Source organism: Ceratotherium simum, chromosome 16 (genome assembly GCF_057802395.1).
Source record: "Ceratotherium simum simum isolate JZ-2026a chromosome 16, ASM5780239v1, whole genome shotgun sequence".
NCBI lineage: Eukaryota > Metazoa > Chordata > Mammalia > Perissodactyla > Rhinocerotidae > Ceratotherium > Ceratotherium simum.
The window spans coordinates 30,910,724-30,934,265 of NC_141915.1; the positions used below are offsets into that span (position 1 = coordinate 30,910,724).

At 45.3% G+C, this 23,542-nt stretch overlaps 1 non-coding gene across 1 annotated transcript; it reads left to right on the plus strand.

Moving 5' to 3' along the window:
* Positions 1 to 22,075: 22,075 nt before the first annotated feature.
* LOC147914985 (U6 spliceosomal RNA) lies at positions 22,076 to 22,182 on the plus strand. Its single transcript, XR_015554828.1, has one exon. It is a non-coding gene; the product is annotated as a U6 spliceosomal RNA (small nuclear RNA).
* The last annotated feature ends 1,360 nt before the right edge of the window (positions 22,183 to 23,542 follow it).

The following is a 23,542-nucleotide window of genomic DNA, read 5'->3' on the forward strand; positions in this document are numbered from 1 at the left end:
TTAACCTTGGACAAGTCACTTTTGTGGCACCATATACCTTACTTTCTGCATTAGTGACATAACTACGCTACTCTTCCTACCTTTCTCTGATTCTAAATAAACCTGCATGATGCTTTCTCTTCCAGAAGCAGTTTCTCTTTGATGGGAGGTGGATATTGAAATGACACTCCAGTTAATTTTCCCTTGGATGAGGAACTGACTCTGAGCTTCACAACTCAAACTCAGTTTCCTTTGTGGTTGATGTGATTGGAGTCTGGAAAAAGCAGGAGACAAGAGACTTGGAGTGGATGACAAGCACTCACCAGCATTGCAGGGAGTGGAGTTAGGAGGTCTCATTGTGACAGCCTAAATCACTCCGCTTTCTTTCCCCAAAGATCTCGTTTCTCCTTTCCACCTGTGCTGCACCCCCCCCCCCATGGCACAGTCTTTCTGCAAAACCTCAGCCGTTGAGAGGAATGGCCAGTTTAAGCTGAAAACATTTCTTAAACTTTCAAGTCTAGACACTGCCTAGAATTAGATTATCAAGATACTGCCTAAAAAGAAATCTGGCTTTGATGAATACTGGAGATAAGAAGAATGCATTGGTTGTTTGAATGGAGTTGATTCTGAAATAATGTGTGACTAGAACCTGGCACATAGTAGGCTCTTAAACAATACTTTTTGATGTGCTTGAGGAGGGTTGGCACTAGTTTATTTTCTCAGGAAGAGTAAATGTTTCAGAGCAATTTTGTTCACTGCTGTGAATTAACTAAGAACATAATTTTTCAGTAAAGAGTTCAAAGGCTAAATTCTAGCCCAGCCCTCCTGAGATGGTAGGTTCCAATTAGTGCCATTTTATTGTGCTGTTTGCTGTTCCATCAATCTCCTCTCCTCTCCTTCAAATCACCTATTTTTGTTTGAAAACCAACCAGATCCTTCAGTCCTTTATTTAGGCTGGGGAGATTTGACTGAACAGCAAAAAAAGGTCCCTTGGGAATGAAAAACAAACCATGTTAGACAATAGGTTGGGTGACCTGTTTATAGAGTGTCCACTGGGTGAAGACCATGGAGAAAAACACAGAGAAGAAAGAACTCACAGTTAGTCGCCACCCTCCATGACTTTTGCAGTTCAGTTAAGGAGGATATGACAAATATATGAAGAAAACATTAAAAGGATGTGGGAAAAAATCTAGAAATTCACATAACAACGTAGACCAGTGTTTCAAAACCTTTTAAAAACCCATACCCACTTTTGATAAATATTACAATTTCATGGTATCCTTTGAATGTTGTTTGAAATTTTATAATCCACTATGATGACCAAAAAAAAGTCAAAACAATTATAACATAAGCAATAGTGTTTTCAACCACACTTACCCTTCTTCACTGCGGGGTTCTAAAATGCCCCACTTGGGGAGCCTGCAGTCAGTCCCCGACTCTGTGCCACACTGGGGTAGCCCATGCACTTAGGTACTGAGCGAGCCTGGGGATGGTGTTATCAGAGACTAAGCAGTACTAATACCTTAATGGTAGAGCCGGGCTTTAGCTGGACTTGATGAAGAAAAAGGATATCTTTATCTGAGTGGGGAGAGGAGATTTGAGACATACAATTTGAGTCTGCGTGAAAAGTGGAAGCACACCATATCAGGGACAGTCAGAAGGTCTGGGGTGTGGGGAATGGAGGAGGAAATGTCATAAACAGGGACACTCAGTGCAAAGGCAAACTTTGGCCCAGGTGGATCTTGGTTGGAATTCTGGCCCTGTCACTCACCAGCTGGGTTACCTTCTTAACATAAGCATCTTAACTCCAAACTTCCATTTCCCCATCTGTAAAATGGGGATAACACACACCTCTCAGAACTGTACTATATAAAGGAGGTAAAGAATGTCTAGCTTAGCACAGTGCCCAGGGCACAGTATATACGTAGTGGGTGATCATCTTTGAACAAATGTTAGTTCTTCGGGGAACCCCGCTGCCCTCAACTGGCCAACCATCTCAGGTTTGAGCCAGAGGCTTGAAGGGACTGGGATGCTGTTGAAATCAACTCCAACACCTTTGGGCCTGCTTTCTGTCCACTTAGCACATGCAACTCAGCTTTTCTCGATGGCTTCTGGCCTTCAGGAGTTTAGGGGAGGGAGACTGGAAATTTCTTGGGGGACTCAACAGCCAACCCATTTCAATGCTTCTGTGGCTCTATTGAAGAGGGAGCTTGACAAGCAGGACAAAGAGGGTTGTATCTCTTCAAAAGGAAACTGTAGGGTGGGAGATGGGCCAAGGGAGGGATGGCTATCAGCTGGGCTTTCTGATCAGGCCCTCACTTTGGGGGTGTTTGGATTTTAGTGGGGATTGTCTAGGGCCTCAGGCCTCAGCAGCCCATGTAGGGAGAGTCCAGTGGACCTCATGAGTATAGGTCCATGCTTGGCTATCTGCGTCTCAGGATTTCTGTCCCTGCGAAATGCTCTGGGCAAGGAAAATTGAAGCACACCTCTGAACAACCGCTTTAGCAACTCCAGGTTGAGGCAAGACGACCCTGAGGATGCTTTTCTGCATCTTTTGTTATTTGCAGCTGATTCTAAGAACAATTCAACAATCTTCTTGCTGGTTGGGCCTGGAAACAGACCCGAGGCAGCTGTGGGTGATGTACAAAGAACACGGGGCTTGATGTTGGAGAACCTACAAACTACCAGCTGTGTGACCTTGGGTGAGTCACTTTACTTCTCCTGGGCTCCTTGACACCCAGAGGTCAGGGGACCACGAGGGGCCATAAAGGAGAAGGCATGAGAGCTGTCATCTTTTAGGCCTGGCATCATCCCAGGCATATGAACATCATCAACCTCTGATTCTGGCTGTCTCTCGGGTCCCATAAATGTCAAATTTGATGGGCTTTTTCTTAGTGAGACCCAAAATAGCATTTTTGGACTTAACCCAACTTAGCAAAGTGAGGAGAAGCCAGCCACGAAGCTTGTCACTTCCCTCTCCTGACTGCCGGAAGAATGTGAGTGGAGGTGGCTCCCAAAGCCATAGGGTGGTGGAGTCCCCATAGCCTCCTAGGGGCTGGGGGAACCCTGCCCCGTTCAGGACTCACAGCCAGGGTGGGGGCCAGTTGAGCTTCACAATACTTTCTAATTTTGTGTGTGTCCAATTGGTGATGGGATTCGAGTTAGAAGAGTGACATTCTAACTAGCATAGGCAATGGGGGTGGGGAGGTAAAAGGGGGAAAAAATAGGAAGAGAGAAAGGGGAGAAGGAGAGGGAGATAACCCCAAATCGTGGGCTGGGGTGGGAAAATGGGTAAATAAATGTGACACGCATTTCCAGGCACACAGACAAAGCCACAGGCCAGAGGAGGAGAGGCGCTTGTCCCAGCCCCGCCAGCCCCTTCCCTTACCCGTCTGGCTCCCTCCGCCTGTGTCCCCCTCCCCACCCGGCTCCACGCTGGGGAAGGGGAGCCGACTCTGGAGCCCGGTGGCTCATTCATCTCCTGATAAACTGTTTATCTGAGTTTTAACGAGGGCGCCTCTCTTCCAGCCCTGGAGACAGAAGCCTCCTCATGTTTAGCCTGCCCTGATGTGGGGGGCCTGGGGGTGGGTGGGGGAGACGCCGGCAGGCCGATCTTCTGCCCTCTCGTCGCTCGCACACGCCGCCTCTGCGCTTCGCCCTCAGCTCTCCAGGCTTCACGGTGCATTTCCTCGGCTGAAGTCTGGGTCTAAGATGGACTCAAGGCTTTCCTCTGGAAAGAAAATCTTTTTGCAGTCCCTCTCTCTCCAGTCACTGTCTTGAAACACACACACATATTCTAAATAAATTTAAAAATCAAACAAAACTTGGTTCTGAGTTGTGGACTTTTACCATAGGTGACCCGGTGTTTCACAAGGAAAATGAATGGAATGCCACAGCTACAGTGTTGCTCAGGTGGGGAAGGATTCTCCAAAATGATGGAGGAGCTGTGAAAAGACAACTGTCACCAAATTAATAGAAATTTAAACTATAAATGCTCTGGAACCTGTTTCCCACTTCCCACCGCTCACCCTTATGGATTCACAAGAGCACACACGTGTATAGATATTGACACATTGGTTGACGGGCATACCTCTCCTCCACCACAACACATACAGGAATAGTAAATACAAACACACCAGGGTGCACACCCCTACACACGTATACACACATGCCATACACACACTCCCTATGCCCCCCCATCCTTTTGTTCCCCCCTTTGCCACTTGGGCTGTAAAGGTTTCTGGAGACAGCCCCCTTAGCCACCTGCCGTGACGAATTTACATATAGCCTTCCCCACCCCCTCCCAAACACACAAGCACCCATCTCAACCCAGGCTCACATTTCCCCCACATCCTCACATCCTGCTGCCTCACATAGATGTTTATTGAGATAATATGGTCTAGTCTCCCTTATCCCCTCAAAGACTCAAGATAACAAGGAGACAGAAGCTCAATGGAGTGAAAAATAAAGTGAAAAACCACCCCCATTTCAGGTGGGTGGGGTGATTAACACGTTCCAGCTACTGAATCCACCTAATGCAACAATTTCAATCTCCAAATTTTGTCCTAGCCCCTAACTCTGTCGCCTCCCTATCCAACTATCAGTGCAGCCTTGGAAATGATGTTCTGTGACCACCTACTGTCATCCATCAGTCTTATTCATCCATCTATTCACCAGGCATGGACCCTGGTTCCAGACACTCTGCCTCCCAAGGAATAGACATAGTCCTTTCTCTTGAGGAGCTCAAAGAGTATTGGAGAAAAAAAGGAAAAATAAACCAAAGATTACAATTCAAGATGTCAATTGCCATGATGAAGCATGGGAAGATTGGGATGGAGTGGAGGATCCAAAGAGGCTTCCAGGAAATTAGATGTCCAAGTTGGGTTCTGAAAGTCCAAGAGGGGATCACAGGGTAGAGGAGTGAGGAGGAGGCAATGGCGGGAACACATTTGGGGCACTGCAGCAGGTGGGCAACACAATCCAAATCCTGTAGACAAATTGGCCTCGCCAAGTGTTGGGGCTAGAGGCTGGAAGACCAGGGCCTTGTATGGTGGGCCATCGAAGGTCTTAAGCAGTTTGAAATCCAATTTGAATTTAGACTTGAGCTTAGAAATACTTGAAAGAAACCTTGGAAACCATATTAATATGGCGATTATAGATCCTAAATATTTTACAACAACTCCTATTAAAAAACAAAAAACTTGATTTTGATTGACGTCTAGGCTGTTCAGCCCTAGAACCCTTGTTTTTAATCTCTATGCAAAAATTATTTTATGTGCATGGAAAAATTACTAAAAATATGTTTATAAATCATTAATTGTAATGATTACCCCTAAAGAATGAGATAAGTGGGTGGGATGAGGAGACAAGAGAAACTCATTTTTTGCTTTACATCACCTTTATGTAAATCTTAAAAAGAGAGCATTGATTATTTTTATATTTAAGGAAAAATCACTAAAAGATTAAAATCAGTGAATTTAGAGGAAATAGCTTGCCCTAAAGTAACTTTCAGGCATTAGACAAGCTGGAAATGGTATTTAAAGCTCTATATGTTGATGAGAGTTTTAAAGCCAGCACCAGGCTGCAGAGCAGGGCCATTCGTATTCTTAGATGATCTTTGTTTCAGGTTTAGTTAAATGGTTCAGCGCTCATGTACGATGGTAAAGTGAGGGAGAAGCCCATCTGAGGAGCTTTTGTGCACTGGGGTGTGTGTTTGTGAGCATGCATATAAGTATGTGACAGACACTCTTTCATGACACTTTAATCTCCTGTATCAGGCATCTACAGAGAAACCAGATTGCTTTCAAAATTAAGTGATACCCATGTCAAAACCCACCACTGGGCTGAGAAACAAAACAAAACTAAAATGCACTAAAACCTAATCTCATGCTTGATCAAAACTCTGCACTCTGGAAAGAGTTTGGGGTGGGGGCTGGGTACTGGTTGAGGGTTTGATGTACAGGGTCCCCAAACGGGTACAAAAGGAGCTTTCTCTCCAAGTTGCCAGTCTTTGAAACAAGAATACAAGTTCAACAGGTACTGGAAATTTGCCCCCTGCCTTACAAACATTGTCTTATCTACATCATACAGGAGCTTCTGGAGGAGGGACAATTATCTCCCCATTTTATAGATAGGGGAATTGAGGCCCAGACAGGTGAGGGAGCTTCCCAGGGCCATATTCTTGGACTCGAGGACCATCTGTGGAGACAGCTCCTTAGCTCAGAGCTGCTGGTTCAGGGGGCCTCCTAAGGTTTCGATCTTCAATCTTCGTTGGTCTATTACTCTTCTCTTGGTCTGAATCCATATTTGACTTACTTCAGAGGTCATCAGTACCAGCAGGTTAGAGAGATTTACTTTGGACAGTGACTTTTGGCAACCTGGTCAAGTCTGGGCGAGGGAGGGCTCATTTCATCCCCCCCCCCCCCCCCCCGCCCACGGTCCCACCCTCCATAATGGAGCATGACTGTAGTAAAACAAGGCTTTTGATCAAGCTTCTTCACATCACTTTCAAGACAAACAATGTCTCTGAAACCCCCAACCGCTTTTATTTTTCTTATATCTAAGGTTTCACCTTAGTGTCTTCACCCAGCTTTATTAAAAAATGCCCTCAATTAAGAAAAAAAAATCACGGCATTTCATTATTGTAATTCTCAAAACATACTTACAGAAAATGAGTCTTCAAAGTTATATAAACAACCTCTTTAAATTTCTGAAAGGCGTTCCTGCCTTCCCTCTAACCCATCAGGCATCCTCCACCTACCACAACAATTTTCCAATTTTTTCTTTGGCATGATTAATTAAGATCATAAGTAAACATATTAATTAAAATACAAATAAAACAGTGGCTAATTCTTCACCAGCACGATTGATGGGTACACTCATGTTTCACATGTTTCAACACAGGATTTTTCTAAGGTACGATTCATTATTTAGAGGATTTTTAGAAAAAAATTAGTTTTATAGGTCATTTGTATACATATAAATTTAAAAATGTTTTCTTTTTCCACCCATGGTGGAGAGAATGGATAAAGTGAGAGAGCCACAACACCTCTTGGTCCCCTCCCCACAAACTGAATCCGGTGCGCTACAATTTCAGACAAGTGTTTCTTTCCTTACACAAAGGCTTAACCATGTTAACTAGTTAATGTAAAGCTTGATTAAACTCGCAAAGATAATCCCTAAAATGCTGGGAGAAGGGCCCTTGAAGTGCCTGGAGGAGGCAGGGAGGGGGCGGGCGGGTAATGAGGCAAGGTTGTGGTTCCAACCTCGTTTTCCCTTTGCATTGTTTCAAAAGTGAATTGCTGCAGCGGTTCAGCAAAATACATTGAGAAAAATGCAAAGCTGCCTCCCTCACCTCCTCAAGGATTTGAGTCACCACAGATGAGCCTTTAAATGTAATAAGAGGCATTGTAATTATCATGCCACGGGGGTAAGAGAATCCTGGCAGATCACATTTTATAGAACTCTGCTTTTCTTTCGGGCCCTAGCCCAGGAGGAGAGGCAGCTCCATTTGAGACTAAATGTTTATGGCTTAGGCTTCTTTGACAGTATGAACGTTTACTTCTGAGGTAGTCCTATTGTTCCGTGCCTGATTTAAATATGCTTCTTCTAAATATTTTGACAGCCAGGCAAGCCTTGGGGCACTCGTCCTTTCTTAGGGACTATAGGGTGGTGATTCATTGTGTGTGAGGGTTTGGTGGGGTCTCTGACTTGTCGCTGATAGCAACTCTTCTTCATCCCACAGCTATTGGGGTCTTCGGTGAGGCCCTCCTCTCTCAGCAAAGTTTCCATAAGTTTGCCACTGAGAAGTAGGGCTTGCAGATAGTACTGGCCTGCCCCAGGCAAGATACCTTCCTGCTGAAGTGCACAGAAGTGCCCCTTTCATTTCTCCCAAAGTCTTAGTATTCCTGAGGGAGAAACGGGCTAAAATAAACTCATATATAGAAAGGGAATTATTTACGATTGTTCAAAAACCCCTAATGATTCTCCTGCTTACTCTCAAGATAATGTTATGACAGTGGCTGCCTTTTCCAATCTGAGCACAATCCACCTTTCCCCATCACCTCTTTCCACTCTTTGCTGTTCACCTTATAATTAGCTTCTCTAGAACTCCTTGAAGGTCTCTACACATAGCCTGCTCTTCCTCATTGTTACGTGTTCTGTCTACTCACTCTCACCTTTCGCAAAATCATTTGCAACCTTCTAGATTCTGCTTAAACATAGCCTCCTCCATTCTTGATTCCCTCTGGGCAGCATTAATTGTTCCCTCCTCTCGGATCCCATAGCATTCTATACCATCCTCTAGTTTACTGATGACAAGATTGCATTCTAAGCAGTTGTCTGTCTTGATGGCTAGACAGCAGGCTCGTTATGGGAGTTCATCTCTATATTCCCAGTGCCGAGCATTGGGTTTAGTATTCAGTAGGTGCCTAGTAAATGAATGAATCCCTGAACTTGTGTAATTGCTTTTGAGAACCATAACGGATCCTGAGAGCCAGTGGAGGGAAACCATGCTGGTGAAAACTATGCCCATCTCTTCATTAATGCAGCAAATCCAGATAATAACAGCTTATAATGTTTGAACTTTTCTTAGAAATCAGATCCCTCTGATTAAGATCTCTCAAATAAAAAGACCAATTTGACTAAAATAGATGCTTTACTATTTAACTGGTACACACCAGTGACTTGCCCATGCTGAACTGGGGACGGCCTGGTTGTTATACCAACACCTTCAGCATCCTGAATCCTCACAAATTAGCAGCTCAGTGTCTTGAGGTCCACTGACTTCGGCAGCAGAAGCAAGACAGGGCAGGGGAGGGGGTGAGGAGCAGTTGGCTCTATCCCAGGAAGCTGCAGCTTGGGGTGGCGGTCGAGAAGTAGTTGAATGATCCCAGCTCACTCTGGGGAGACACAGCTGCTGTGACATGTCAGGCTAAACTCAGCCCATGCCCTTGGAAAGGAAGATGGTGGAGTCCCCCACCCCCATCCCTGAGACTCCAGGACCCAGTCCTTGTCGAAACTATTTTCTCTCCCTTCCACCCTACTGCTCCCAGTCCCTGCTGACTTCTTGCAAAGGTGCATTCAGAAACCATTTCCAAAAGGGCAGAAAAGCACTAATCTCTCTGAAAACTAGGCTCCTCTTGGTGTCCACTTCCTCTTTGTATAGCCAAAGAGCCTTGCACACCATCTGGCATAGTTAGCCCTCACTGGGGGTGACTGGATCAATGGTTAGGTTCACTGTCAACAGCATCTAGGTGCAATTCCCTAAACATCCTTTAGGTACTCTAAGTTGTCATTCTGTAGCCACAACTGTTCAGATAACCAGGTCGAAGGTGCCCCTCTGGTTATTCTTTTCCCAGCCTGAATGACGCAGCCCAATGCAAGAGCTTCTCAGAGGCAGCTTGACATCACTCGGGTTCTGTCCACCTGGCACAGAGGGCAACGCTTTGAAGAAGAAATGGATTAAGGTGTTGGATTACAGTTTCTGTAGCCAGGCTCAGGGCCTGAGCTGAATGTCCTCCCCCAAGTAGGGTGACTTGGCAGAACAGTTCAGGCTTCCCTCCCTTCCTCACTATCCTCCAGTCTCCATTACCTTCTGGGTGGAGGAGGGGAGGGTAAATGGGGGACCCTCACTTTCCATGACTTAAATCAACATTTTAGTAAAGGATCAATGGTGCCACATTTCTTATCTTATACTTCTGCACATGTTCTGTCCCACCCCGTGGCAATGTGAAGATGGGAGCAAGAACCGTCAGTGGGTACCGTGAGTGAGTGACGGCAGGGTAGAGGTAGAGCTGTAGAGGCTACAGCTCAGTAAGAAAATTGATGTTACCCTCTTTCTTCTCTTCTTCCTCCTTCTTACCAAATACTGAGTTCTAGTTATGTGCTTAGTACAATGCACTATATTTGTTATCTCATTTAGTCCTCAAAACATCTTAGTTTATAAGCAAGGAGACTAAAACTCAGGGAGGTCAAGTGACTTGACCAAGGTCATCCAAATAGAAAGTGGCATAGCTGTGGTTTAACTCTCTGCCTAACCCCAAAGCTTGTGGTCTATTCTCGATGGGCTCTTTCTGTTTCATCTGGGATTCCACTTCTGGTGTTCCTATACAATTAACAAAGACGGAAGGTGGGGTGGGAGAGGGGAGAAACAAAAAAATGGAATCCAAGGTGATCTACAAAGTGGTAGTATAAACTATTAATGGATGCAAATATATGTGGTAAAGCTTATAATGAACGGGAATTATACACACCAACTTGGGGACAATGGTTAGCTCTGGGGGAGAGAGAAGGTGAAGTACTTGGTGAGTATTTATGTGTATTTATAACATATTTCTTTGAAAGAAAAAAGCTATCAAAGCGAACATAAAATAAATAAAAATCTTTGGTGTCCAAAACAATGATGAGATACCACTTATACTCATTAGGATGGCTATTATGTATTTTTTTTAAAAAAGGAAGATAAGTATTGATGAGGATGTGGAGAAATTGGAGCACTTGTGCATTGTTGGTGGGAATGTAAAATGATGCAGCTGCTATAGAAAACAGTATGGCGGTTCCTTAAAAAATTAAAAATAGAATTACCGTATGATCTAGCAATTCCATCTCTGGGTATATACCCCAAAGAACTGAAACTAGGAACTCAAACAGATATTTGTACACCCATGTTAACAGCAGCATTATTCACAATAGCAAAAAGGTGGAAACAATCCAAGTGACAATCCACAGATGAATGGATAAGCAAAATGTGGTAGATACATACAATGGAATATTAATTCAGCCTTAAAAAGAAAAGAAATTCTGACACATGCTACAATATGGATGAACATGGAGGACATTATGCTAAGTGAAATAAACCAGTCACAAAAGGACAAATACTGTATGATTCCACTTATATGAGGTCCCTAGAGTAGTTAAATTCATAGAGACAGGAAGCAGAATGGTGGTTCCCAGTGGCTGGGGGAAGGGGGAATGGGGAGTTAGTGTTTAATGGGGACAGCATTTCAGTTTGGGATGATGAAAAAGTTCTGGAGATGGATGGCAGTGATAGTGGCACAGCAGTGGGAATGTACTTAATGCCACTGAACTGTACATTTACAAATGGTTAATTTTACAGTATGTATATTTTACCATACACCCAAAAAAGTCTTCAGTGTGCGGTGAGGGAGGAGTAGAACAGCTTTACAAGCAGTTCCCCGTCGTTGACATCTGTCCTTGGCTTGGTCTCCGTCAGGGCACATTAGACACAGAGAGAAGTGAGAAGCCTCCCACCTTCCATACTGTCAGTGGGCAGCCTTCTGGACTCAGGTAGGCAGGTAGTTCTGTGCCATGCGCATTTCTCCCTTCTCTCTCCTATCACTCAGCCAAGTCCTGGGCGCTTTCAGGCTCAGAGGAAGTTCATCTGAAAATAAAAGCTGTCCTTCAGGGGTCCATATGGATTGAAAGGCTCCCTTCCTGATGGTCTCTGAGGCTGAAGCGTGACTGCAGCCAGCCCCCTGGGTATAGTAGCAGCCCTGTCAGCCAAGGCAAATCTGCCCAACCTCAGAATCCCAAATTAGCACCTGGCCCTTCGATAGGGCAACTTTGGTTTAAAGTTTAAGTGAAACCTTGACAGTCCTACTGCCTTGAGGGGAGGCCTGGGGCCGCTCTCATAGGATGCTCTTTCTTCAGAGGAATGCGATGGTGTGTACAGTGTGGTGTCTGCAGTCAATTTCTACAACTGCAATTAGGGCCTTTCAATGGAGGTGTCAGCCACATTCAAAGTCTGAACGGTCTCACCCATGAAATTCATAATGGGATAAAAGTTCCATTCCGGGACTGACAACTTCAAATGGAATTTGGTGTAATCTTTTATTTATTTACAGGGTTGTGGGAGTGGGGGATGGGGGTTACGAAAATCCCACCTCACCCTGCACTTCAACAACCCCCCCCACGAGCTTCCAAGGATAAAAATGAGGGTTGGAATTACATTTGAAGGGAAGCAAGGCTATATTTAAATATGCTTTGGAAAGTGTGGCTCCATGTCTGAGGTCCAGAGCGACAGCTCCATCCAGCCTGGCCTGGGACATTCCAAAGAATCATATCAAGACCTATGCTAATTGGTTCCGATTTATTGGTTCCGATTTATCAGTTCCAATTTCTCATGTCCCAGGGCCAGGTCTGAATGCTCCATGCTCTCTGAGAGAAGCAACACACTGGATTTACTCCAGGAGCCAAAGAAACCTTCCATACTTTGCCTAGTTTTCACTGATGACGATAGCTGTTGAATTAATTCTTGAATGCCCCTTCTTTTTAACCTAAGCTTACCCAAGTCATTATTCCATTAGCTGCCTCTTGGTAGATCTTTCAGTAACTTCAGTTCGTCTTATTTACACAAAAGCAGAGGCTTTTTGCGGTATTAAGGGAGCCGGGAGAGCCAGGGGTGGGGGCGGGTGGCGGATTTATTTGTAATTACAGTAGAGTTCTCGCTCCCATCCCATCCCACCGTTCTGCCCATTCACAGGCTCCGGCCAGGGCTGGCGCCAAGATCTCCAAGTTGCCCTGTGTTTATGTCATTGAGACGAGGACAATATTTCAGTGTGGAGCCAAGCCACAGGGATCCACTCTATAAAACCCTCACTAAAAATAGACGCTCCAACCCCTGCCCAGCCCCCTCCCCACCTCTGCGACTCCCCCACGCCTCCCCCCAGTGCTCGCAGCACCCAGCTTCAATTCGCAGGGAGACAGGCGTGCCAAATCGGCCGAATCGCTCAGCTCTGGGGGCCTGGCGAGCTCCTTTCTTCCCGAGGAGTTTTAAAGCAGAATAAAAGGCGTCAATTAGCAGCCTTTAGAGCTGACAGGGCAATTAAAGCTAAATTGCAAGACAGAGGGAGAGCTAGAAGAAGGAGCGAGGGAGAGAGGGAGAGAAAGGAGAGAGATTTCAAATGTATTTTTGGTGACAGCTGCATTTTTGAGGAGGGTGAGCCTCTCAAACTACAACTGGCCGTTTGGATATATTTTCACTTGTGAAGTGATATTTTCAGTGAACACTGATACTCTCAGTTTATTGCACTTTTTATGTTAGATCTGAGCTGCTTGGGAAAATTAAAACAAATACAAAGCAGAAGGATCTTGTCTTTACAAACTCTCCCAACTGACCTGGGTCCCAACACACCCTTTTCTTAGCAGGGTAAGTTAGATGCAACATGCAATTGTGAGGGTAGATGGATGGGTGGATGGGGCGACTGCAGCAGTCAGTGCTCAATCTGGTGTGGGGGCTCCCAGAGCTTAGAGCTGGTGACTTGGTCATAACACATTTGCACACTTTCTGTTGTCAGCCCAGGACCCAAGATTATAAAACTATTGGGTAATAATCTTTTTTGGTCTACTCCTGAGTGACCTTCCTCCACAGTTGGGCTTCGGTTTGGGATTTTGGAGGGCCTGAGACTGTCTTATGCAGATGGAAATTCGTTAACAAGGGCAGTATTGATTTTGATTTGCTGTTGCAATGCACCAGTTCAGGGGAATGGATTCAAGAGGTGCTGTGCGCCAGGATGGCCACAGCAGAGAAATACAACATCATCACAGGAGATGTCAGCCTGGGGAAGCTAGTGCTTCATCGACAGCTTCACAGGCATCTTGCCCTCCCCTGGCCCCCAACCCATGGAGGAAACCATAACTACACTTCCTGAGAGGATGCTCTCAGAGTCGCCCCTACTTTGCTGAACCTCAAATTTCAGTCTCCCATCCTATCACCATAATCCTTTTCTTTTTATTTCTCCTCTCTCCCTCATTAAGAACTGCTATTTCTACAACACCTACCCTGCTCCTGGCATTGTGTTAAGGGCTTCCTATGCACTGAATGAGAAGTAGATGCTATTATTGTGCCTATTGTATGTAAGAGGAAACTGAGGCTAAGAGAGACTCAGTACCTTGTTCAAGGTCATCCAGTTGGTAAGTGGTGAAGCTGGGATTGTGACCAGATCTAAGTCTAAAGACTGTGCTCTTAATCCTTACAACTCCTGTACGGGACTCCCCTGAATCTTAAGGTTAAGGAAAATTTGTTAACTTGGGATTGGTGTTCTTTTGGATGGGGCTAAGTGTTGAAGACCTCAGTGGTCTTAGGACACTGGTGATACCGCAAGGACAAAGTTCAACATGCTTAGAATCAGCAGTTTGAGCTGAAGGGACCTGAGCACCACATTTAGTGGAGAGAGTCTCCAAATGGGGTCCAGGGCTGCTGGATTTCTGAGAACCTATTCTTGGGAGCATAATGACCTTACATATTTGAGGCAATATCTAGCTCTGGCCCCACCATTTACAGCTCAGCAAGGTGAGAGGCCAAAGAAGGTCACACAGTTAGTTATGGCAGGTGAAGTCAGAAGCAGGATTACATCTCTGGAGTCAGGACTATCCCTGCGAACAAGTAGAACTTTCTAGCACTGGATTTATAGGTCCACTTGCACGGCTTGATTGAAGCCCCTTAGGGCAAGGACTGATTCTGGGGGCCTTAATAGATATTTGATGAGTGAATGTGTAAAAGCGATCTAGGAGTGGTTACAGGTAGGTGAACCCTTGATCAGCTGATTACAGACCAGTGTTACCTGTGCTTAGGAGTATTGACGTTTGGCCACGGTTCAGTCTCCTAATCTCAATTGCTTAAATCAAATAAAATTGCCTTTCTGTTCATATCCCGAGTTCTTCTCCATTCATTCCACATCCAGTAGTTTTTTATAGCGTCCCTACTATGGGCCAGGCACTGTTCCAGATTGTTAACAAAACAGACTAATTCCCCACTCCCCTCCCCACTAACCTGCTTTGTAAGATATGGCTCTACCATACTGCTGTGTGTTTGGGATTTGGTTTGGTGAGGTTTGGATGGTAAGAGGCCCAGTCTAGTTTCTCCAATTTGGAGGCAATGACTGCCTCTGTTTTTGTTGTTTGTTTTCTTATTTTCTTCTATTATGCCTAAATGAATGTTTTTTACTTTTAAATTTTTAAAAATGTAAAAATTACAAGAAAATACATTGTAAGAAAATAAAATAATGCAGAAGTAGAAAAAGTAAAAACGTGAAAGTCTCCCCCACCTCTCCCTAAAGTGGCCAGCGTTAATGGTTTGATGGTGTATATTCTTCCCCCGTACTATGTATATGCAATAATCATGTAATATATACTCACATATACAAGTGGAGGATACGGGGCTGGGGCAATTCAGTCAGTGAGGCAGGATAATCATACTTATAATTTTGTAATCTGCACTGTTGGCATCTTTTATGAGCCTCTTAAGATATCTTTAAGAAAAGAAATTTCAAAATCGAATTTTAATAACGTTCAGAAAAGAATAGTCAAGGGCAGCACCTCACAACTTTCTTGCCTTGTCTTACTTTCCCTGAAATCACAGGCCAGGACAGCCTGGGCCTCTATTTGAGGTGCAAGGGATGGGCATCAATCTGAGTGATCTTTTTTTCTTTTCTTTTCCCTTTTTTATTTTTTAAAACAAAAGTGTTCAATCCTACTATTCGCATTATTTTGCAACTTACTTATCTAAAAATATGGATATATGTCCATGACAGTACAAACAGAATAGCTCATTCTTTTTAATGGCTGCATGGTTTTCTATAGCATGGTGGTATCACGATTTTTTAAAAAACAGTTTTACTAATAAGGAGCATTTTGGTTTTCTCCCCTTTTTTGTTATTATAAACAAAGCTGCAATGGAACAGCTTTGATACATGTCCTCTGCTCGCTTGTGTGAATATTTCTTTAGGATAGATTTCTAGAAGTGAATTGTTGAATCTAAGGGTTGTGCATTTATAATTTTGATACTGCCAGTTTCCCTTAAAAAGTGTTCCAGTTTGCACACTAACCAGAAGAGTGCCCTTTACCCACACATATTACAATGGACGTTTTTGCTTCGTATTCATGAAGCTAACTGCAGGGGTTGACCAGTGGAATAGTATCAGTGACAGATCCACCACTAGGGTGGAAAAGACAAACCAAGACTATCTTAAGAATTTAGCTTTTGTTAAGTTTCCTTAAGCAACCCTTTCCAGCAAAAGTAGAGCTGAGATAATCTTACACAGGGTGATTTCTCACCCTTAAGGAGATGCTTCAAAAAAGGTGCCCTTGGCCTCTGATGGGTAGCCTGCTTCGGGAGAAAGGGCACTGACCTGAGAAGGAAGGATTAGAAGACTGGATCCCACGTGGTCTTTGCCACTTACCAGCTAAATCACCTGGAGCAGGTCACGACCTAGAAGTCCAAGAACCACAGTTCCCTAACCTGCCCAGCAGGATCACATCATACACTCTTTAGTCTCACAGGGTTGCTGTGAAGATAAGATGCTCCACTGTGGTATGGGAAAGTGTTTTGTAGAAGATGTGTCATTTTGATAGCTGCAGATTCAATGGATCTGGTAGGGAGGATACTGGTTCAGTACAGACATGGAGAGCAGCTTAGGTAGTATTTAAGTCTATGTAGGGATGTTAAATGGCAACGGATTGAGGCCTGGGAGTCTGAGTGCTTTGGAAGAAAGGGTCTTGGGTTAAGTTTCTAAACCATGTTTCTCTGGGCTTCAGAGAAGCTTTTGAGGAATGTGATGAGTAGCGAGCTGCTTCTGGGGATGCGTTGTAATACTGAGAGGCAATTGCGGGGAGGAGGACAGAATGTTGTGTAACTGCCCAAGACCATTCGGGTAGCTTTCTATCTGCTGGACTTGGCACATAGTAGGAGCTTAAGACTTATGGAATAAATGCATGAGTAGTGCTCACACTTACAACCTGACAGTATGAGTGTCCTCTTTGACCTTGAGTTGGAGACCTCATGCTGCCGGCCCCTTACATTTTGCTCTCCGATTTAATGACATGATGCATGCTAATGCTTACCACTGTGCCTGCCTCATGGGAGGTGAGCAGTTAATGCTCCTATTTTTCTCCCTCCGCCTTTTGTGTCCAGACCCTCCCTACATGACACAGTTCACATTGATTCCCCTTCCCCTCCCCCACTTTTTGTTATTTTGGCATAGGGGATAATTATGTATCATCATTGCAGCCAGACATAATTGTGTTCTAATTTCAACTTCGCCATGAACTTTGTTGTGTGATATTGGACGGAGTGCTTAACCTAGCTCAGCCTCAGTTACCCATCTGCATAATAGAGATAATAGTAACTGTCTCAGGATTCTTGCTTCATCAGGTTTAGATGATATGACGGTGCAGGGTGCTATTCCAATGTTTATGACCCAACACAATGAGGTATTTTAGATCGTTACCCTTCATATCATTTTGGTTGAACGTTAATAACAGCAACAACTGACATTTTGGTGTGTTCCAGCTTACAAAACCCTGTAACTACTTATTTACTTCCATTCTTATAAGATGTCATAAAACTGGGTCTCAGAGAGGTGGGGTAGCTTCCCCAATGTACCACCACTAGAAGTGGTGCACCAGGCAGAATCTCGAAGGCTAATTCCATTATGCTTTCCTGACTTGGCTCCTGTTCCAGCTGCAGAGGCCCATGAGCATTTGTCAAGTTCTGAAGCAAATAGAACTCATCACCAGGGTTGGTATGAGAAGACCTATCCTTCTTGCTGGCCCTAATCCTGCTTAATTCTACCTGAGTTCTTTCCTTGGAGCCCTAGGAAGGCCAGGGAGCTGGAAGGGTATGGGGCCCTTAAGTTAACAAGTCTCAAAATAGTGAGGGCCAATCCCTGAGTGAGCCTATCTTTTTGAAGTCAGTGATGGGAGATGATCTCATGGGGCAGCAGGTCCCCAGGGAAGAGTAAGGTTAAAGAAAGCCAGACTAGGAATGACCTCCGGACACTGGCCTCTCCCTTCTGGCCTCCATCCATCACTGCTCCTCTCGGCCGACGTCTCCAGTCTCCTGGGGGATGGCTGTCTCCTCCTTTCTTTTTTCTTTAGCATCAGGGAAGATGACTCAAATACTGCCTTAGGGCACCAAAGGCATCCACAAATTGGTCCCAATCCCAGCTAATAAGGAAGGCAAGAGAGGAGACTGGCAGACTGTGTCCTGTGGCTTTGGGCAGTGAGAGGAGGGGAGGAGGCGGCAGCCTGCTAGGCCCTCCTCTGACCCCACACAGCTCTGAGGCCCAAGGCCTCCTGCCCTGGGCCTGTGGATCAGGCTTTTCTAAAATTTCTTCTGTTCCAAGCCAGTAAATAAACAGATCTCTCTCTAACCTCCCTCCCTCTTTTGCACACATGTACATTCCCACATTAGATCAAGCAGTAGAGAGGAGAGGTTAAGAGCATATCCTTCAGAGCCCAAAGATCTTAGTTTCCATTCCAGCTTGTCCACATAGAGCCGTGGGTCCTGGGACAAACCACTTGACCTCTCTAAGCTTCAGTTTTCTCATCTGTGAAATGGACACACACTCATTCTGGAGAGAGGTGGAGAGGAGGTGAATTCAGACATGTGAGTTGCCTGGAACCCAATCCTTTAGGAAGTGGTGTCTTTTATTATTTTAAAAACCTCCTTCCCTTGACCTCCCTCCTCCTCCTCCAACACACACAGATTAGAGCAGGTGACTACTCTAAGTGCTGACACAAACCCAAGACCCATTATTCAAATCACTCCCTTTCTTTTAAAATTGATCCTTATATGACTTCTCATAGTGTGGGGACCCTGCCCTCCCAGGCAGAACTGCAACATTAGCGTCAATGATTAAATGCTCTTAATGTCTGATTGGCTCAGCCCATTCCCTCCAATGTCATGGGTGTGGGGGAGGGGAACTAGAAGCCAAATAATGGCCAAGAGTGTTCTGAAGCCCTCTCAGCTAACTCCTTTCCCCATCGCCACATAATCTCTTCTCATTTAAGGTGGTCTCCTCGGTTGATAAACTCAGCTGACTTCCTTTTTTTTCACGCCCGGCTTGAAGTCGGAAATTATATTGGTAAGACTCAGGATGGTGGATGTTATTAATGTGCTTAATGGGCACTCAAGGAGGTTTAAAGATCTTAGCCTTTGCACCTCGCCTTTATCCCACCCTGGGGGTAAATAATGGAGATGCTAACACAGTCTGTAAAGGGGAATGAGCAGAGGTGGCCTGCCTGCTTCACAGGGACAAGATGCTTTGATGGCCTGTCTGCAGGCAGGGCGATGAAATCAGCTTCCCTCATTTTTATATCCCTTTCAAAAGGCCAATTCTCCCAACAGAATGCACATTTCCAAGTCATTTTTAATTTGGCATGAAAATGTCTCCTTTATCCCAGATCAGAGCCAGCAGAGTTAATGGGAAACACATATCTGGGCAGCTGTGCTCTCCCGAGTGAGGAGGTGAGCGACGGGGACAGGAGTGTGTGGGAGGATTCAAGTTAGCAGCTCTCAGCCCCCAGCAGCCTATGGAGATCTAACCCATCACACTGGAATTGTAAGTTTTCAGAGCTAGCTATGGCTCCCACAAGTGGCCATAGGTCACCTCTTTTTCCTCCCTAGAGGTGAGGTATGGGGTGGTCGGGGTGTCAGTTAACCTTGTGGTGGTCCTTAGTCCTGGTTCCAGGTGATGGGGGTGTTCTCTTTCTTTTCTCTACTAAGTGAGCCCAAACTATTTCCTGGCTGGTCCCTCTTCTGCTGTAGATGTTCTCCACGACTGACCCTTTGCATGAGTGCTGAGGATGGGGCATTTGGCAGAAGGATAATGGGGTAGGCTTTGGGAACACCCATGTCAAGCTTTCATGATTCCCCATGGCTTGTTTTTTTTTTTTTTTTTTGTGAGGGAGATCAGCCCTGAGCTAACATCCTTGCTAATCCTCCTCTTTTTGCTGAGGAAGACCGGCTCTGAGCTAACATCTATTGCCAATCCTCCTCCTTTTTTTTCCTTCCCCAAAACCCCAGTAGATAGTTGTATATCATAGTTGCACATCCTTCTAGTTGCTGTATGTGGGAGGCGGCCTCAGCATGGCAGGAGAAGCGGTGCGTCGGTGCGTGCCCGGCATCCGAACCCGGGCCGCCAGTAGCAGAGTGCGTGCACTTAACCACTAAGCCACCTGGCCGGTCCGCCATGGCTTGTTTTAATTCCCTTCCCTGTCCAGATTCTTGGTGTCTGAATTCAAATTTAGAATGAATTCATATCTAAGACAAGGAGGCAGTGGTCCTGGTGGACAAATGGATGTTAATAGTGACTCTGTCTACGAATGCCTAGGTCCCTGACTCATCCTTTCCTTAAGCTCATCCCATCATTACTTGGGCCTCAAGTTTTAGGCATAGTTTTACTGTATTTTGTATATTATTCTCTTTAATTGCTCTTTCAGGCTGAGAGATGTAGCCCGAGGAACCCCGGGATCTGTGAATTCCTTGGGATTGTCTACAAAAAATGTATGTGCTCATGGCTTTCATCAGAATCTCATAGGGGTCTCCAAGGCTAAAATTAGGGTGATCATACACCTCAATTTGCTTGGGACAGTCCTAGTTTACACCAGTTGTCCTCATGTAATTGTTAATAGCAACCCTTTTCACACATAAAATTGTCTTGGTGTAGATGATAAATTACAGTTGATCCTCATTCTATACAGACTCCGTGTTTGCAAATTTGCCTACTTGCTAAAATTTATTTGTAACTCCAAAATCAATACTCAGGGCACTTTTTTGGTCATTCATGGACATGTACATAGCAGCAAAAGACTGCATTGCCCAACATGCACACTTTAGCTCAGATTGAGCAAGATGATACTTTGCCTTCTTGTTTCAGCACTCATATTGTAAACCAATGTCCTTTCCATGGTCTATTTAGTGCCACATTTTTTGCATTTGTGCCTTTCTTTGGTGATTTCACTGTTTAAAATGGCCCCCCTGGGGCTGGCCCGGTGGCACAAGCAGTTAGGTGCGCGCGCTCTGCTGCCGCTGCCCCAGCCCCACGGTTCGGCGGCTCGGATCCCGGGCGCACAAGGATACGCTGCTTGTCGGGCCATGCTGTGGCGGCGTCCCATATAAAGTGGAGGAGGATGGACATGGATGTTAGCCCAGGGCCAGAATTTCTCAGCAAAAAGAGGAGGATTGGCAGATGTTAGCTCAGGGCCAATCTTCCTCACAAAATAAATAAATAAATAAATAAAAATAAAATGGCCCCCAAGTGTAGTGGTGAAGTGCTGTCCAGTGTTCTTAAGTACAAGAAGGTCATCACGTGCCATACAGAAAAAATACAAGTATTGGATAAGTCTTGTTCAGGTATGAGTTATAGTGCTGTTGGGCATGAGTTCAATGTTAATGAGTCAGCGACATATATTAAATAAGATGTCTTTAAGCAGAAACACACACAAAACAGGGGTATGGATTGACTGGTTGACAGAAAAAAGGCTTACAGGAAACTAACCCTGCATTGCCCCTAGGAGCAATGGTTCAGTATTTGCTAATTCAGGTGTCTTTATAGAACATCACTGCTGTGAATAATGAGAATCAACTGCATTTTATTATCTCACCCCTTGCTAAAATTTATTGCTTTAAAAGAAGATAACCACACTTGCAGCGAGCCAGACTCGGTTCCAAAACTCTGCTCTGCTTCTTACTAGCTATGACACCTTGAATAGTCACTTCCCCTTGGCAGGCATCCGTTTTCTTCTGAGTAGGATGGGAATGGTGCACCTGGGGTGCCCTTCCCTTTTGCATTGAGTTGAGGAGCCTATTACTCCCTTGGAGAAGCAGGCTCTCTGGGGAAGGCAGCTCCAGATGACAGCTGCAGGTGCCTTCCTGTGTCTGGGACAGACTGACCTCTCTGTCGAGGACCCTTGTGACAATAACTGGAGTAGGCCTCTTCTAGGGCCTCCTTGTTGGGAGGGGGGCAGTCATTGCACACCACAGTGGAATCCATCCCCTTCTCCATCACTGCCTCCTTTCATGGACCATCCACCAATCTGGAGAAGTTCTCAGTCCCAAGGAACCCAACAAATAGTCCTTCCATCCCGGGAACATCCTGGTCTGTTTTACACTATAAAGCCATGTGAGGAACATCTAATGAGTCAATAAAAACCAGGAAGACAAAGGGGTGGGAACCATCGTGTGCTGAGTGCCCAGAAAGAGTTGGGCATTGTGTGTGTACTTCAATCACTTACCCTATTTCCCATGACAACTTTGCTGGTTAGACATTATTATGTCCATTTAAAAACAGATGTAGTGCTCGCTTCGGCAGCACATATACTAAAATTGGAACGATACAGAGAACAGTAGCATGGCCCCTGCGCAAGGATGACACACAAATTCGTGAAGCGTTCCATATTTTTTGTAATCTATGCAGAAATAGAAGTATAATGATATACACCTGAAACGTATACAATGTTATAAACCAATGTTACTGCAATAAACAAAAAATTAAAAACAAAAAACAAAACAAAACAAAAAAAACCAGATGTGGAAACTGAAGCTAAGAGAGGTAAGACATCTGCCCAAGGACACTCAGTAAGTAAGTGGCAGCGTGAACAATTCCATCTCAAGTCTTTCTCACTCCAAATCCCATCATTTTCACTTCTCCATGAGATTTTCCAGTAAAGCCTGCTTTTGGAGGGTAGGGGCTTGCTTTCAAAATGTCATGATCTCTGACTCCCCAGGGAACTCTGAGAAAGAAAGTAGATCATATTGTATAATGGAAACCCGGTGAGTGTCAGTAACTTCTCAGGAACCCTGGGTTCCAGAGGCCCATCTGCAGACCCTAGTGGTAGGAGCAATAACCGACCTCCAAATTAGTCGTTTCCCCCCTGGCACCATGGCCTGTGGGCTGCTGTCTGGTGAAGGTCATCCTCTTAGCCTTGCTCGCTTTTTGCTGCTTTCGAGCACCCTTTTTCAGAACAGGAGCTCAGTTGCAACCCTCTCTTTTGCTTGGCCCTAGGACAACTTTTCCACTGTCACCGCCCTGTAGCCTCAACTGGCAGAGAAATTCCAAAATAAATGAACGTGTTGTAAACCGGGAGAAAATATTGTGTCCTTGTGGTGTTGATGTTGATTGCAGCTCAGTGGCTCAGGCAGCGATGACCACAGCTCAAGCTGCATATTTCTTTACCCAAACACGCAGACGGCCTACCCAGGCCAGGAGCTCTGCAGACGCCTCCATTCAGTACGCACTTCAGCTGCTAGAGGTGTGCCTGCCCCTGCTGGGGCTGACAAAGTGCCGTTGATCCGCAGCCCCCAGCCAGGTCAGGGGCCCGGCCGTCAAAGCCAGGCTGACACCAGTCTTCCAGCCGCGAAGCGTTTGGGAACAGAGGCCTGACGATAACACTTTGCCAGGAGACAGCCCCCTGGAGCAGTGTGGTGCTGGCCTTCAGAGTGGCCCTCAGGCCTGGGCTTGATTGGGGCTGGCACAGCACAGGCTGCAGCTAACTGAGGCCCTGTGGTAAGAGGATTCTTGGGCCGAGGGTGAGGCCTGGGCTTGCTTGTCAGGGTCTGGCTGCAGGCTCTGAAGGGGGCGTGAAAGTCTGACCACCCAGCGTCGTTTTGGTAGGAACATGAGCAACAGAGAAATAAAATCTCCTTTGAAGAGGGCTATGGGCCAGCGGCGGAGGGAGAAAGTGATTTGTCACAGGGATTTTTTCCCCCTTCGCCCAAAAATTGGGCCTGAATTTTCCAGGGTGCAATGGGGATTCGTATGCA